Below are 15564 nucleotides of genomic sequence, written 5' to 3'. Positions count from 1 at the left end.
ATATCAAAGCCAAAGATGTTACTACAAGAAAAGAAAACTAGAGGTTTTCATCCCTGATGCCAATAAATATAAAATTCCTCAACAGAATATCAGCAAATGAAATTCAATAGCACATTAACACATGTATCATGACCAAGCAGCCTTTATCTCCAGGATGCAAAGATAGTTCAACCTATGGAAATCAATAGATGCAATATAACACATTATCCAAGGACACACATCACATACATCATCATCTCAGTAGATGCAGAAGAAAACGTCTGACAAGATTTAACACAATTTCATGATAAGTACACTCAACAAGCTAATAATAGAAGGAAATTGCCTCAGCATAATAAAAGCCATGTATGAAAAGCCCATAATGCTAAAAAAAATTAGCATTATATCCCATGGTGAGAAACTAAAATCTCTTTCTCTGAGATCAGGAAAAGCCAAGGATGAGCATCTTCACTGCTCTGTCCAGCAGAACTTGTGTTTGTTAGGTTGCACGTGTGCATGAATATATAGATCTTCTAGGTCATCCAATTTTTCAATATGCAAGTGTTCATGATAGTCTCTTTTTTCTATTTATTTTCTTTTATCCTAATTTGTTAAAATGAAAGCAGAATGCATTACAATTCATACTATACATATAGAGTACAATTTTTCATATCTCTGGTTGTACATGATAGTCTTTTATTGTTCTATTTCTGTGGCATCAGTAGTAATGTCTTCTCTTTCATTTGTGATTTTTATTTTTTTTTAATTTGAGTCTTCTATTTTCTCAATTTGTCTGTCTAGGATTTGTTAGTTTTGACAAAATTTTCAAATCAACTAGCTCAGCTTCACGGATTTTTCTTCTATTGTTTTTATTTAATTATTTCATTTGTTTCTACTCTAATCTTTATTATTCTCTTCCTTCTATTTTGATCTTGGTTTGTTCTTTTTCTAGCTCCCTGAGTTGTACAGTTAGGTTGTTTGAGGACTTATTTTTTAATATCTCTATTTACTCTTTTCAACTTTCCCTCTTAGGTCTGTTCTGCTGTCTCACAGAAGCTTTGATATTTTATAGTTTCATTCTTGTTTGCCTCAAAACATTTTATAATTTCTCTTTTGATTTCTTCTTTGACTTATTACTTCTTGTTTAATTCCCATACAGATGTGAATTTTTGTTTCCTTCTGCTACTGATTTCTAGATTTATTCCACAGTGGTCTGAAAAGACTTGGAATGATTTAAATAGTCTTAATTATGTTAATGCTGTTTTGTGGACCAGTCCGTGATCTACTCTGGAGAATGTTCTGCATGTGTCTGAGAGTCATGTGTGTTGTGCTCTTGGGTGGAATGTTCTATATATGGCTGTGAGGTCTATTTGGTTTACAATACTTTTCAGGTCTTTTGTCTCATTATTAATCTCCTATTTGGATAGTCTATCTATTATTGTAAGCAGGGGATTGAGATCCCTTACTAGTTGGGGGTTTCTCTTTCACTCTTCAGTTTATCAATTTTTGCTTCATCTGTTTAGGATTTCTGTTGCTGGATATATATGTATGTGTGTATATATATATATATATATATATATATATATACACTCATAATTGATATTGTTTCATGAATAATTGACTCATTTATTATTATATATGTCCTTTGTCTCTTGAGATAGTTTTTGACTTGAAACCTATTTTGTCTAGTACAATTATACTCACTCCTGTTTTTTGGTTTTCATTTGCATAGATTATCATTTTCCATCTTTTCTCTGTCAAACTATTCATGTCATTAAAATTGAAGTGTGTCTCATATGCAGAATATATATTTGTATTTTTTTTATTATCCACTTTGCCACCAGAAGGACTTGCTAGCTCTGCTGAGGCTAGTTTTAGGCTTGCTTGAGATGGAGGAGCCTCTTAATGAATTTCTAGATTTTTTAAAAAGGAAATTGCTTTGTGTATTATTTTGAGTCAGTGTGTGCATAGGGGAATTTGGACAGGGCCTGGGGCTTCCTTTTCCATCATCTTGCTGATGTCACCTTCCAAACCCATGACATTGCATATCGCATTTTAGACCTTAAACACCTATGTGTAAAAACTGCTGTTTTGCAACCAAGTATACACTGTAAAGTAATTGACAAAGAACTTTGAAGCACTTATGCAGTGCACCTATTTCGTAGAAAGGTTTGGAAATAGCCCCGTGGGACATCAGATGGTCACCAATGAGAGATCTTTTTTCTGAGAAATTTTTATGACTTTGCTTCATTGTCTTTTAAAGAGGAAAAGAGCTCACTCAGCCTGGTAATAAACCATCATACTCCAACAATGACATGGCCCCAAAGTGATCAAGTAAATGGGCCATTAGCCTCGGATGTGTCTATAGAGATTGGAAATGCTGTGGTACTGTGATGATGACTACTTTGTAATACATGTTTTCTTTTAAATGTTGTTTTGGATCTCATAATTCCTTTTTAAGCTTGCTGCCAAAAATTCTGAGAAGAAGAATGAAATAAATACAAAAATGTTGAGAAGGACTGTCTTAATTCTGGCTTTCATACAAGAAGGCTGCATAATAGTGAAAAGGATGCTTTGAAATTGAAGCAAGATGCTATGGATCAAAGGAAGAGCATAAACTATAGGCAAAAGAAGGTGATAGCAATGGTTCTCTCTCTCAAGTGTTTTGTTGCATGAGAACTGAGGGTAAGGGGAATGCCCATTTAAATAGGGGTTAAGGTGAAGTGGTTTTTTTAAATCCTTTTTAAGAAAATGTGTTCCAGTAGCCTAGGAATTCCAGAGGGCTCAGGTCAAGTGGCCATGGAATGTATTGAAGAGTACAAGGAATAAGTTAACCTGGGAAAGTGAAAATGGTTATAGGCGTAAGATCACCAAAGGCAAAAGCAGAGTGCAGAGGCTGGCTGCGTGTGATAATAATTACAGATCACAGAATAATAGACATTAGACCTGGAACAGGTTGAAGGGTTGCCTAGAAGTTGAAGGTTGTTTCAGATATATATGCAAAATTAACTAATCCCATTAGACCCAGTTGAAATAGTGTTGCTTAAATATTTATAATCCAGGTACTACCTTCTTGGTACTTATGATTTTCTGGGATTTTGGTAATGGTTATGGGGCAGGCTTATACAAACTTAAAATGATATATATATATATTTTTTCATCAGAAGTGGTGCAATTTGAAAGGACTCTTCTACCTGACCTGTCCGTTTCAGTATTACAATTGGACCTCACCCTTGGGTTTCTCAATTAATGTTGTACCTGTTTTAGCCACTTTTGAAATTGAAGCTGCTCCACTCATATAGCTTTTAGTGCTATAAAACCAGTTCAGAGAAAAGAACGTTCTACTTTCACACCCTCAGGCTTTCAGACCTCAAATCATGATAATGAGATTCTTGGTAAAATTTTATTTATAAAGGAAATATAATCACATTATAAAAATTCTGAAAAAATAGAAAATAATACCTCCAATTCATCCATACTGCGTCATCTTAAGAGAATTAATGATATAATTTTGGTGTATTCTTTCTGTACATTCATATTCTCATATATTCAAGCATATGATAAACTTAGTTTTGCACTTTGCTATTTTTATGTTAGCTGAAGCCATCATTTGCCATGATTGCATAAAATTTCCTTTACTTATTGATCTATAATAGTTCTCTAGCCTTATGCTTTTCATTTGATTTTTTTTTATTTCTGTTTATATGATCACTGAACATCTTTGTGCACCCTTCGGTCTGTTAAATTATTTCTTTAAGGTAGTATCTCAGATATGGTTATCATACCTAAAAACATAAAATAATGGCTGTTTCTTATTCTTATTAGGTATTTTGCCCACCATGTTATGTACAATTTTTTTTTAAACACTTAACTCCTATATCTGATTTTGGCATTTTAACCCACTTGTGGGTAGGGAATCTCAAGCTTGGGGGGTGAAGTAGCTTACTGAAGATCACCCAGCTGGCAGAAGGATAAAGCTGGAAATGAGCCCAAACCAGAAAATCAGAAATGAGAAGCTAAATCCCACTACAAGTTATAGTCCCCAAAGAAGATGTACACAGAGTCTGGCTATTCAGATTTGCAATCTTGATGCTCTGTAAACTGAAAAAATATTCTTTTTTTGACTATAGTGTTCTGGTCTATATAGGAAACCTCACAGACTCTATATCTCCCTGAAATTACTGAGTAATATTAAAACATTCACTTTATCATCTGTTCCTTTGAACAAAGAAAAGATTGTGGATAATGTCGGCAGCTCAAATGGTATAGGTGCTATTAATAATTGATTTAATGGATGAGCATGTCAAAAGAGGAGCCCTCAGGACTTTCTTTCAGACTTACTTAATTCACTGATTTCCTCTTCAAGTGTGGAGATCATTCTCCTCCCAATAATCTGCACTAAGCAGTAACTATAGATCTCAATGACACATTGTAGCTGCTCACCAGTTAAATTGCCATGATGAAAATGAAATAAAATGTACAATAATGTGCCCTAAAAACTTACATGTCTATCCTTCAGTGGGGGTCTCATCAAAGGACAATGGATGGAAAAATGGAAATCCCAAAAGTGAATTATGGAGCAGACACCAAAATTTCTAAGTACAGAGACTGTTACCTTTACTCTCACTGAAAAAAAAGAGGCAACCTTTACCTAAGAATATAGTTTTTAAAATCAGTATTAAATAGTATTTGAAACAGTATTTCTTACATTAGTCATGGGTCAAAAATACAACCTGAAACTGAACCTACTCTCTCTATATATTTATTATTATCATTATCACCAGAACTAGAATGAAATTCAATCCTTTTAAAAAATGCTGGAAGCATCTGCAGTGGACTGAAATAACATGAGAGGAATGAGGGAAAAAAATAAATTATTCACAAGAAAAGGAAAGAACAGGCTTTTAAAATCCTAACAGGAAAATATCCTGCTGCTACCTAAGAAATGGATCATTAAGTTATGTCCCACTATGTGGTAAAGTTACTCTTTTTGTCTGCCTGTAACACATGTACCTTACTTAAGCACTTCTTTCTCCCCACAGAGGATCTGATGTAATTTTACCCAAGAGAAGAAGAGATGAGGCTTTTTCTTTCATTATTGTGTGAGCTTCTTTCTTAGGGTGTCTCTTCTTCGGCTTCCTTATGTGAGGTTTTATAGATGATACATCAAAATAATTCCATGACGCTGAAGAATATTTAAATAAATTGCTCCTTAGAGTTAGATACCTTACAAATGGCCCTAAAATAAAGGTATTCTATGAAAGGGCTTTCCTAATATTGTGAAGTCATAGCTTCCAGAATTGACGGAAAAGTTTGGGGTTGGTGTTGTCATTTCATAGCTGTACTTATACACACAGAGACGCAGCTGGCTGTGAAATCAGAGGGTCATATAGATTGATATTGCTGGAGTGAGTGAGCATCAAGGTCTGGAGAAAGGGTCACAATACAGTTGAATATAGGCCAAGCCTAAGAAGGCAATCACAGTGGGAATAATAATCCAGGAAAGAAATTCTCTCCTCCATCTTTAGCCAGCCCGACAAATACAAGACCAGGGCTGCAGAGGTGTAGGCAACAGAGGGGACACTGCAGCCTCCATGCCATCTACTGACTCAGTGTTAAATGGTTTATTTTGGATTAATTAGACTTGTTTCGATGCCTTTGTTTTAAGTGATAGAAAGACTACAAGAAATAGGTTTGTATAGTATACATGTAAATATGTGTGTGCTTATAAATATGTTTTAAAAATGCAAAATATCAGATCCCAAACCAAGGCCCTCTGTATCAACAGTAAGATTCAGAAATTGCCTCTGTCACAGTAAATTTAGGTAAAATTCAAAGCTTAACTTAATCATACTTCACAGCCGTTACTTAGGAACTGAACTGAGTAGTTATGAAGGATAGGTTTCTCTTTCTCTCTCTCTTTCTTTCTTTTGTTTTCACCAAGTCGAATCATTGGAGGATCTTCATTACTTACAGTCAGGCTGGGTCAAGTGTCACAAGCCCACAGTCTTTAAACCCAAAGTCACTCTGTACAACAGGACGATTGGTGGATAGTATTAGTGCTCGACTTCGTTTCTATGAAACTTTTATGTAAAGCAGTTTCTGTGATAAGCTACTTATCAATTAATATCAACATTGCTTCAATTTTATTGAAAGTGGAAGGGAAGCAGGGAGTAAATCTCATTTTGTTGAGGTATTCTGTCAAGTGGGGGAGAATTCTGACATCATGAGTGACCGTTCATGGATATGGGAATAAGCTGCTAGGGACAGAATCAGAAGGACAATATGCTAATTCTGAAATCAACTGTGAAGGGAATGGGAGAAACAGGGAGGGGAGAGTACAGAAGCAGTCAGGGAGAGACTTCAGGTGACCCTGAGGGGTAACACTTGTGAAAGGAGAGGAGACAAGGGAGGTTTGAGTGAGAAGAGCTTCCTGCTAAAGTGTGTCTCTGAGAAAAGTCGAGCCCAGACCAATAAGGAGCCCTGGGATACTGACCTCCTTAGAAAAGTTCAGCACCCAGTAGAAAACTCCTGCTCCAGGGTCTCCATCATGCTCCATCCTGAGGAGCAGCCTCAGGACCAATGCTTCTGTGGATCTCAGAGCCTCTGGGGTAGCCTCTAGAGTGGCCTCTGGGTCACCAGGGAGGTCGTATACGTCCATGACAGCCACATAGCATCCATCACTTCTGAACTATAACCTCTGCCTCTTTCCATCTATTTCCCAAACGTTAAGTCCAAAACAGAGATGGAATGTTTATGATAACAATTTCCCTTGTGTCCCAAGACAGGCATCACTAATCAATCAGTGTGATCCTTAATGCTGATCCCAGACACTGCACATGATTCTTCTCTGGGAAGTCACTATACTGGTCTATGAGAAAAAAAAAAAAAAAAACTAAACTGCTACCTCTGGGGAGGCCTTTGACCTTTCTCTCTGGAAAGCAGCAGGGACATAGGTCAACAGAAAAAGTTACAAAAGTGAAATTTGAGCTTTACATACAGATGCTTTGCTGAATATCAACATATCTTCAGTGTCTATATTACAGTTCTCTCAAAGGATAGATACACAATGCTAGATGTACGCGCGCTCACATACACACACACACACACACACCCCACAACTTTGTTTTTCAATCAAAGAAAGTCAAATTTATAATCATTCCTACTACCAGTATAGTTATTAAGTTGATGCAGTCTTTAATTTCTAATCTGCATTTTTCTCTTGTATAAAATTGGTTTCTTTATTTTGGGGCTAGAACACAGCTTCCTACCTCTTCATATTGCCATCCCCAATGCTTTGCTGAATTGGCACTTCTTGGCGTATTTTTTTGTGTATGTCTTTCCAAGCACAATTGGAAGCCAGTCAGAGATGACTGCCTCAAGGTTTGTATCCTTTTATAGAGTACTTGGCATAATCTTCACATTATGGATATTATTCTTTAATGCAAAAATGGAATAATACCATTACGGTGGAGAGCAAATTGGGTTTTGCCAATAAACTTCTAACATTTCTTTGAAATTTTTCATTTCCTCAAGTTCCCCTTGGTTGAGGGGAGGAAAAAAATCCCTAAGATCAGGAGTTTTCCAAAGAGTTTTGCTTATGTATTAAATTCTTGCCACTGGGCAATCTCCTGACCCAGAAAGATTTATTCTAAAACTTTTATAAATAATCCCATCCCTTTTCATATACTTCTCCCCACATTCTAATTACATTTTTGAGAAATGTGAGAACAAATTTCATTGCTACTATTCTTATAAAAGATGAAGGTGGTTTAACTTGAGCTGCTGAGTGAAGCCCCATTGCCCTTTGCAATATTTCCCCTGTAAATCTTTATCAATGTGTCAAGCAGAATTTATTCTTCCTGATATGATTAGATTTTTGAAAGGAAGAGGAGTTGGAAATACTGAATTACTCATTTATGACTCACATGGGGTTATTCTGAAAGCACACACTGGGGTACCAACAAATTCAGAGATGTGGGCTGAGCACCAACTCCAACTGGGTTGTCTTGAGAAAAGAATTTGGCTCCTGGTCACCACAATTAGAGGCACAGAAAGTTTAAATAGGAATATAGATGCTTAGTTTTTAAACAAATTAAGACCTCCCAAACACTTAGGTAAAAAGAGAAGCTAAAAGGATGTGAACTCGTAGAAGAAGGAACACGGAGTTGAAGCACAGATTCTTAACATAAGGATTGAGAAAGAGAAAGTCAGTGTGATATTTGCTGTGTTCATTGCATTCAAACTTATTGGACTTTAGCAAACTGCAAAGGGGAAAAACATGAGGTTATACTGCGATGAGTGAGACAGTGCCTTCCACTTTTGAATGTATCCTGCACTGGGTCATCAATGGTTCTGCTCTGAAGTCAGATCCTGCCCTTTTCTCTTCAAATCCACTTGTATTTATAGGTACATAGAAATTAAAAAGGCTATGATTGGAAATAAACATTGGTTTTAAGCATACAGAAACATCTTGGATATTGATCCTTATTTAATAACAACTAGGTTACAGAAAAGGCCTATTTGAAGACCCTGAAAAAGAGACCTTCATAATAGAAGAATGCAGTCAGACTCAACCATAAGCCTTAGGCCAGGGTAGGAAGGTTGGTTCCAGGTACGCATGGCTGATACTGTGTTTTAGTCAGCTTTCTGTCACTGTGATAAAGTACCTGAGAAAGTCAACTCACAGCAAGAAAGATTTATCTTTCAGTTGTTGGTTGACTGGCTCCATTGTTTCTGGGCAGAATTTATAGAGGTGGGAGCATGTAGTAGCAGAGAAAAAATACCAGAAAGAGCAGAAGGGGTGACCCACTTACTCCCACTGTTCCCTACAACTTAGAGTTACCACCAAAAAAAAAAAAAAAAGATAGTCCATTCAATAGACGGATCCATTGATGAGATCAGAACCCTCACAAGACAATCACTTCCCCAAAGCCCCACCTCTGAATATTGCAGTTTTGAGGACCAGGCTTTCAACACATGAGCTTTTTGGAACATTCCAGAACAAAACCATGATATGTTACAATCAGGGATGGTTTCCTGAGTGAACTACCTGTGTAGACACATAGGGGTATCTGCGCAAGAGCATCATACGTGTCATTAAATGCTTGCTGTTACTGTCTTTGGCTGCCTAACAATTTTTGAAAGAGACATGAATTTTTATTTTGTACCACAAATTATGGAGTCGTTCCTGATCACAATCCTTCCTCTGGTCCCTCCTCAGTTCCCACCTATTTGAAATAGGCATTGACTTAATTAACATTTTCTCTGGTGGCAGTAGGATTAAGGGTCTACCCTCGATGCCTTACTTCTCCCTAAAACACAGTCAAGTGAAGAAGTGATCTGATCACTACTACAAGTCTTCCATTATCTTTCATAAGGAAAGTGACACACTTAAAACATACAATGATTTTCAGGCCAGACTGTGTTGACCATTACAAAAGATCCACCTTTCATTTTAAATTAAACCATTTTCTTGCTCCAAGTGGAAATTTGTCAATACGTCGTCTTTGCCTTCTATTTCCAAGAGGAGAAAAATGCAATAATCTTCCAATACGAAGTGAAGAAGCAGGCTTGAGGATTCTGAACAAGGTCTGTATTTGGACAGGTGTCAGATGAAGTCCAGCCCTGAGAACCCCAGTGGGAGGGATGGCGGGTGAAAAATTCTGAGTAAATGTGCGGATGGCAGACACCTCACGCACATTTCAACCTAAAGTTTTATAGATAGATTCTGATCCAGGCTTAGTGCCTGTCTGCTCCAAGTCTGTGCATAACGCTTTAGTCTGAGCTGTCACCCAGCTGTCTCTCCTAGTTTTTCAAGATCCTTTGTTTAGCTTCTCGAAGGCAAGGACTGTCTAAATCGCTTAGCTGTGTACATGTGTTCCAACACTAGTGCCGAATCTGAAGTGACCTGAATTCATGCTCCTCTGCGCTTTAGGCTTTTCTTTCTTTGTTTACTGCAACAATTATAAAAAGGAATAAATATAAATCTTTACTGACATTAAAAATACTGCTTTCATTATATCTTTATAAAAATTAAGCCAAGTGAATATTTTAGAGTTTTCTGTGGTAGTAGTTTATACATATAGGATAACCAGTACAGTCATCCAAAATTAAACATTTCTTTTTGAAGGAAAGGCTTCATGGATGACATGGAAGTAAGTCTAAGAGACAATACAGATGATGGTGTCAGGTTTGAATAAAAGAAAAGAAAAACAGCAGCCATAGACTGTAAAGTACCTACAGACCTGATCATAAGGATAGGGATTCTTTTCAGGAATTCCATCTTTCGAATCACAAAATAATGTAAATATAAAATTCTTATAAAATTGTTTAAGGAACAGAAAATCCTTTAATATTTTAGACCTTGGACGAGTGCATGAGCATGTGAAACTTTGAAACGTGACAACGGTAAGAATCCTGTTGTTTCCTTTTTTTTGTTGTTGCTTGATAGGGAAGACAGAGCAAGAGAACTTGATCATAGACCAGAATCTTTTCTAAAACAGCAAAGTGAAAATTCCCACAAAGTGCTTGAGAAACTATCCACCAAGGCACGTTTTAAATTTTCCAAAATTATCTTCTGCTTTTTTTCAAAGGCTGCAAGGTAGGAACGGAGTTTGCAAAAACAATTGGTAAAAAACTCATTCTAAAATCTTCTCTCCTGGCTTCCTGTGCTCCCTAGGGAGAAATTCTTGTGTTGGAGAGGGCATTTCAGAGAATTTAATTGTGTTTCTTAGCATAAAATCAGACCTGTCTGAAACACTTCAGAACAATTAGCAAATTGTCATCCATTTTCTTCTTATGCCCTGGCCCGCAGGGGCAAATGGAGAACTGTCATAGTGGTAATTGTAGGCATTCTTTTCCCTTTACATTTTCCTGATGACTCTTAATCCAAGCCTCTTTTAGGGCTTCAGAAAAAGAGCAGAATTTAGCCTCAAAAAGCCAAACTTATTTTCCAGTTCCATGATTTCCTCCCTCTTGGTATTTCACATGGGACCCGACTTCCATTCCATACCCCTGAGAAGCCACATTATCATATCATCATGAAGCACTAAATTAGCTGCTATTGTCCCTGAGCCCATATTCCGAGGTTGGCCGATTGGAATTTATCCTTGCTGATCTTGGAGCTTGGGATGCCAGGGAACAGTAAGACAGGCAACGAACCAAGAGGTGCGGAGTGCCCCTCCTGAGGAATGAAAAAAACGACCCACTCTGGTCCTGATAAGGGAAGGGTAATTTCATGCCAAATGACATTAGCACTGTGATCTGAATCTCTTATTATTAATTATTATTTCTGAGAGCAAATGCACTTGAGAAAGGTCAGTACCCCTCACATTTAAGCCCTCATCATTACATTGTGGAACTGCAGGAGCTTTGTGGAGCCATAAGCTTCCCCCTGGTAGATTAGTTTAGTGACCATCACCAGAAGATGTTGCTTTGAGGAACGTGTTCTTCATGTTCTATACAAATTTCAGTTTATCTGTCTAGATTCTGGTTGGCAAGTGTGTAAGCCAGAGGGCTAGAAGTGAAGTTTCTTTCATATTCCTCAGCTATGCAGAGAGCCACCGTAATGCACCTGAGATTCATGTTGATAGGAGATTCAAGTCTGTAGACAGAATGACAGAATTAGATCTACTTACAATGTTGGTCCTTAGCAGACGTCTAGAACCTTGGAGTGAGGAAGGATCCCTAAAGTTGCCAAAACTAAGAAAAGTGGTTCACTGTGCTTTAATTATTATTAATAATAATAATTAATTAATTTTTAAACCAACAATGTGGTTTATGCCAAAAATTTGCTTTCTTCTATGCCCTTGAATTTTGGTACATGCCATGCAGAGAGGGTCATGTAACCAGCCTCCAGTAGAAACCTTGGATACCTAGTCTCTAGTGAGCATCCTGGTAGAAAATATTTTATATAAGTTGCTAGAGAAATTAAATACATCATACCTCACTCTGCTAGGAGGAAATTCATGGAAGCTTGTGACTGATTTTCTCCAGACTTGGTCCCATGCATTTAACCCTTTGTTGATTATTCTTTGTATCCTTTTTCTGTCATAAATCACAGCTCTGAGTACCACTCTACACCATGTCCTGTGAGTCCTCCTAATATATCATCAGTCCTAGAGGCAATATTGGGGACTTCTCAACATGTAACATGTAGGTATCTCCATTTTTTTATCAAGAATTTTTAAATTAAAATCTTAAGTTGCATTTGTTTACTATTTGATATCTCTTTAGATAACCTCTGAAAAAACTCAAATAACATTATAAATTTTGAGAATACTTTGAGATCAACTATAATCTTGGAAAGAAATCACTATTATTGATTCTGTATTTAAATGACTTATCTCCATAATAGTATACAGATCTCTACTCAAATTGGGTATTGTGGCAGCTTTTATTTTTAAAGGAGTTATGATACAATTATTTCCTTAGTAACAACCCTGGTTCCTAGGGTACTACTGTGGGAAGGCTTGGGGGTCTGACTGAATTATTTTCCCTGCAGAAGCACTTTGAATTGAATTTTCTGAGAAATAAAAATAAAAAAAATATTATATCTGAGAATATATATTAGAGTCTGGGAGCTATAACACTTCCAGGATATTCTGGAGCGTGTGTGTGTGTGTGTGTGTGTGTGATCTGATAGAACTACAGCTTTAGGTGATTGTACTAAACATTATATTAGATTATGTCAAAGTCCTTTAGAAATTCTTCAGATGGCCATAAATATTACTTAAAGCTTTAGTAAACTTTAAGTTCAATGGAATAAATAAGAAAATATTGGATTAAGTAGGTTACACAACAAAGTAAGGGACAAAAGTGGGAGAATTAGACCACTCTTGAGAACAGCACTACCCAATTCTTCCCCAGTTGGTACCAGAGCCCTTGGCTATCAGAGGACCTCTGCTAAATCAGAGGTTCTTGGCTGTATAAGTGTGGTGCGCTGCTGTAATCTGGCTCACTCACAGTGTCAGAAGCAAAGTCCTGTTTACTCCAGTGTCAGTATAGACAGTTTCCAACATGGGCAAACAACATTGTGCGTCAACCAATCCTCTTCAAAACAGAATGTCATTTAGTTCATTGACTAGAATCGACGTGGTTATAAGCTTGGGGTTTGCAGCCAGATACCATCTCTGCTTGTTAATTATATGATGTGGCTTAGGCCACACTGTTGATTTTTTGAGTTGTGTTTTGTCATCATAAAGTGTGGATGAAACACCTAGAGCACAGGGCTGTAGGAATGGCAAGAAGAAAAGACATTAAGTAAGTGTGGGACCTACAGCCAGTTCCTGGAACACTGTGTGGTAGGCAATAAATAAATGGCAGAAATTCCAGCCAATCCCTTGTCCTTTGGGAGAATCGAGGCTTTTGATAGACAGATGGTCAAAGAAGAGTAAGTAAATAAGTAAAATGCTTTTCTATTCAACTCACTCTAAAAAGCAATTAATTAGAGTTTCCCATGTGAGAAATCATTTGAAAAATCTGTTTGGAATTCAAAGCATCTTCTCACATGACTTGGGATTTGAAGCTGTTTGTTTCCTCTGCACGTGTTGTTTGAGCGACCTGGCAATTTCCTCTTCATTAGTAAGCACATGGGCCTCTCACTGAATCTTTTTTCTATGAGAAGAAAACCTACTTTGTAATTCCTCCTCTATATGAATGATGCCATGACACTTTGTATTCTATATTTTACATCAGGTCAAATTTGGTGAAACCCATCCAGTCATTTTCTGGGGATGGAGTAACAAAATAGGTAGATGCAATTTCATTTCCCTGGAGATGATAACTATTGACACTGATGCTTGTTCTTTTTCCTGTCTCCAACTAACATATTAATAATGCAGGATGATTGCACTTGATGTCACTAGTACACAAGGATGATATGGCACAAAAGTATGGATTCAATAATTTCTTCTGAAACTCCATATATGATCTAAAGATGCTTGGGGAGAATCATTACAAAAAGAGGCTACCCCTCAATCACAGAATCAGAGCAAGTAAGAGTTGAGAAGTGAAATATGGCTAGGAACACTTTCGGGAAGCAGGTAGTACAGAAAGAGAAACACCACCTCTGCCTTTTCAGGTAGACACCAACTTTCATTTGAGTTCATTCTGACAGTTTAGTGACTCAAACATGTTTGGAAACAAAATAAGCAGTACACTAGGGACATTCCTGGGTAGATAAAGGCCAAATGAGAGTGGTCAGGTCAGTGGGCTTATGGCTGTGATCCAAGAGGATTGTGAAGATGTGGGAGGGAAGAGGAGGTAGAAGAAGTAAGCTAAGACTCTAATGCCAGATTCCAATAAAAAGGCATTTCATATTAAGAAGAAGAAGAAGGAGGAGGAGGAGGAGTTGTGAAAAAGTGCTGTGGGGAAGCTTGTCATTAATTGATGGTGAGAGGAAAACAATTCATGGCCTGGCCATGGGTATGTGAAAGAGAAAGATAGCAGGGGACTGAAACCAAAGAGAACATACAGCCCGGCGCGGTGACACAAGCCTATAATCCCAGCAGCTCGGGAGTCTGAGGCAGCAGGATCACGAGTTCAAAGCCAACCTTAGCAAAAGCAAAATGCTAAGCAACTTAGTGAGACCCTGTCTCTAAACAAAGTACAAGGGCTGGGGACATAGCTCAGTTGATAGAGTGCTTGCCTTGCAGGCATAAGGCCTGAGTTCAATCCCCAGCACCATGATAGATAGATAGATAGATAGATAGATAGATAGATAGATAGATAGATAAAATACAAAATAGGGCTGGGGATGTGGCTCAGGTCTGGGGATGTGGCTCAGTGGTCGTGTGACCCTGAGTTCAATCCCATTACTCCTCACTCCACCGCCACAAAAAGAGAATTTACAGTTTGCTCTTAACAGTGATATGAAGAATTTTCTCAGACATGAATAACTGATTGCCTGTTGTCCTCCTGTGCCCTTGTCATATTTTCCTGGACTTTGTATTTTTTCCTGAACATCTTGATGCCCCATGTTGCTGTTGCCAACCGAGTCTCATGCAGCACCTGTGACTATCAGTCTGCCTAATCAGCATGTCGTCAGGGTTCAAGACTCAACTCAAGTGCCACTCTCTCTGTGAAGATTTTCTAACCCTGATCCAGGTAAAATGGGCTGGTGCTTCATTTGGACCTTCTGTGTACTCAATAATTATGTACATCAAAGTACCCATGATACTCTATTGCATTTGTTTTCTTTTATTTCTTTTTTTTTGTATTTTTTTATTTGTTTTAATTAGTTACACATGACAGTACAATGACCTTGACATAGCATTTGTTTCTTTTTGTGACTCTTCTTTTTGCCTTATAGATTATCATTTTCCTACAGGTTAAGAACCCAATTCATCTTTGTTTGTGCCTGGTACCTGTCATCAAAATATATTTTGGATTAATGGCAGGGAATAAGTGAGAGAAACACGAAAGGAAGAAAACAGTAAATGAAAGAAAGAATGAATAGTATCTCCTACATTTAATAAAATGATAGAATAAGCATTGATTTCCTCACCTAGGTTTACTGAAGCCATGGGGGACAAACATTTCTCCTTCTAGGCCAGAATTTAAAGATGACTAGCTCTAAATTTT

This window comes from Marmota monax, unplaced genomic scaffold (genome assembly GCF_021218885.2).
Source record: "Marmota monax isolate L192 unplaced genomic scaffold, Marmota_monax_Labrador192_F-V1.1 WCK01_AAM20220418_F8-fsc00039, whole genome shotgun sequence".
Lineage (NCBI taxonomy): Eukaryota > Metazoa > Chordata > Mammalia > Rodentia > Sciuridae > Marmota > Marmota monax.
This window is presented reverse-complemented; position numbering follows the sequence as displayed.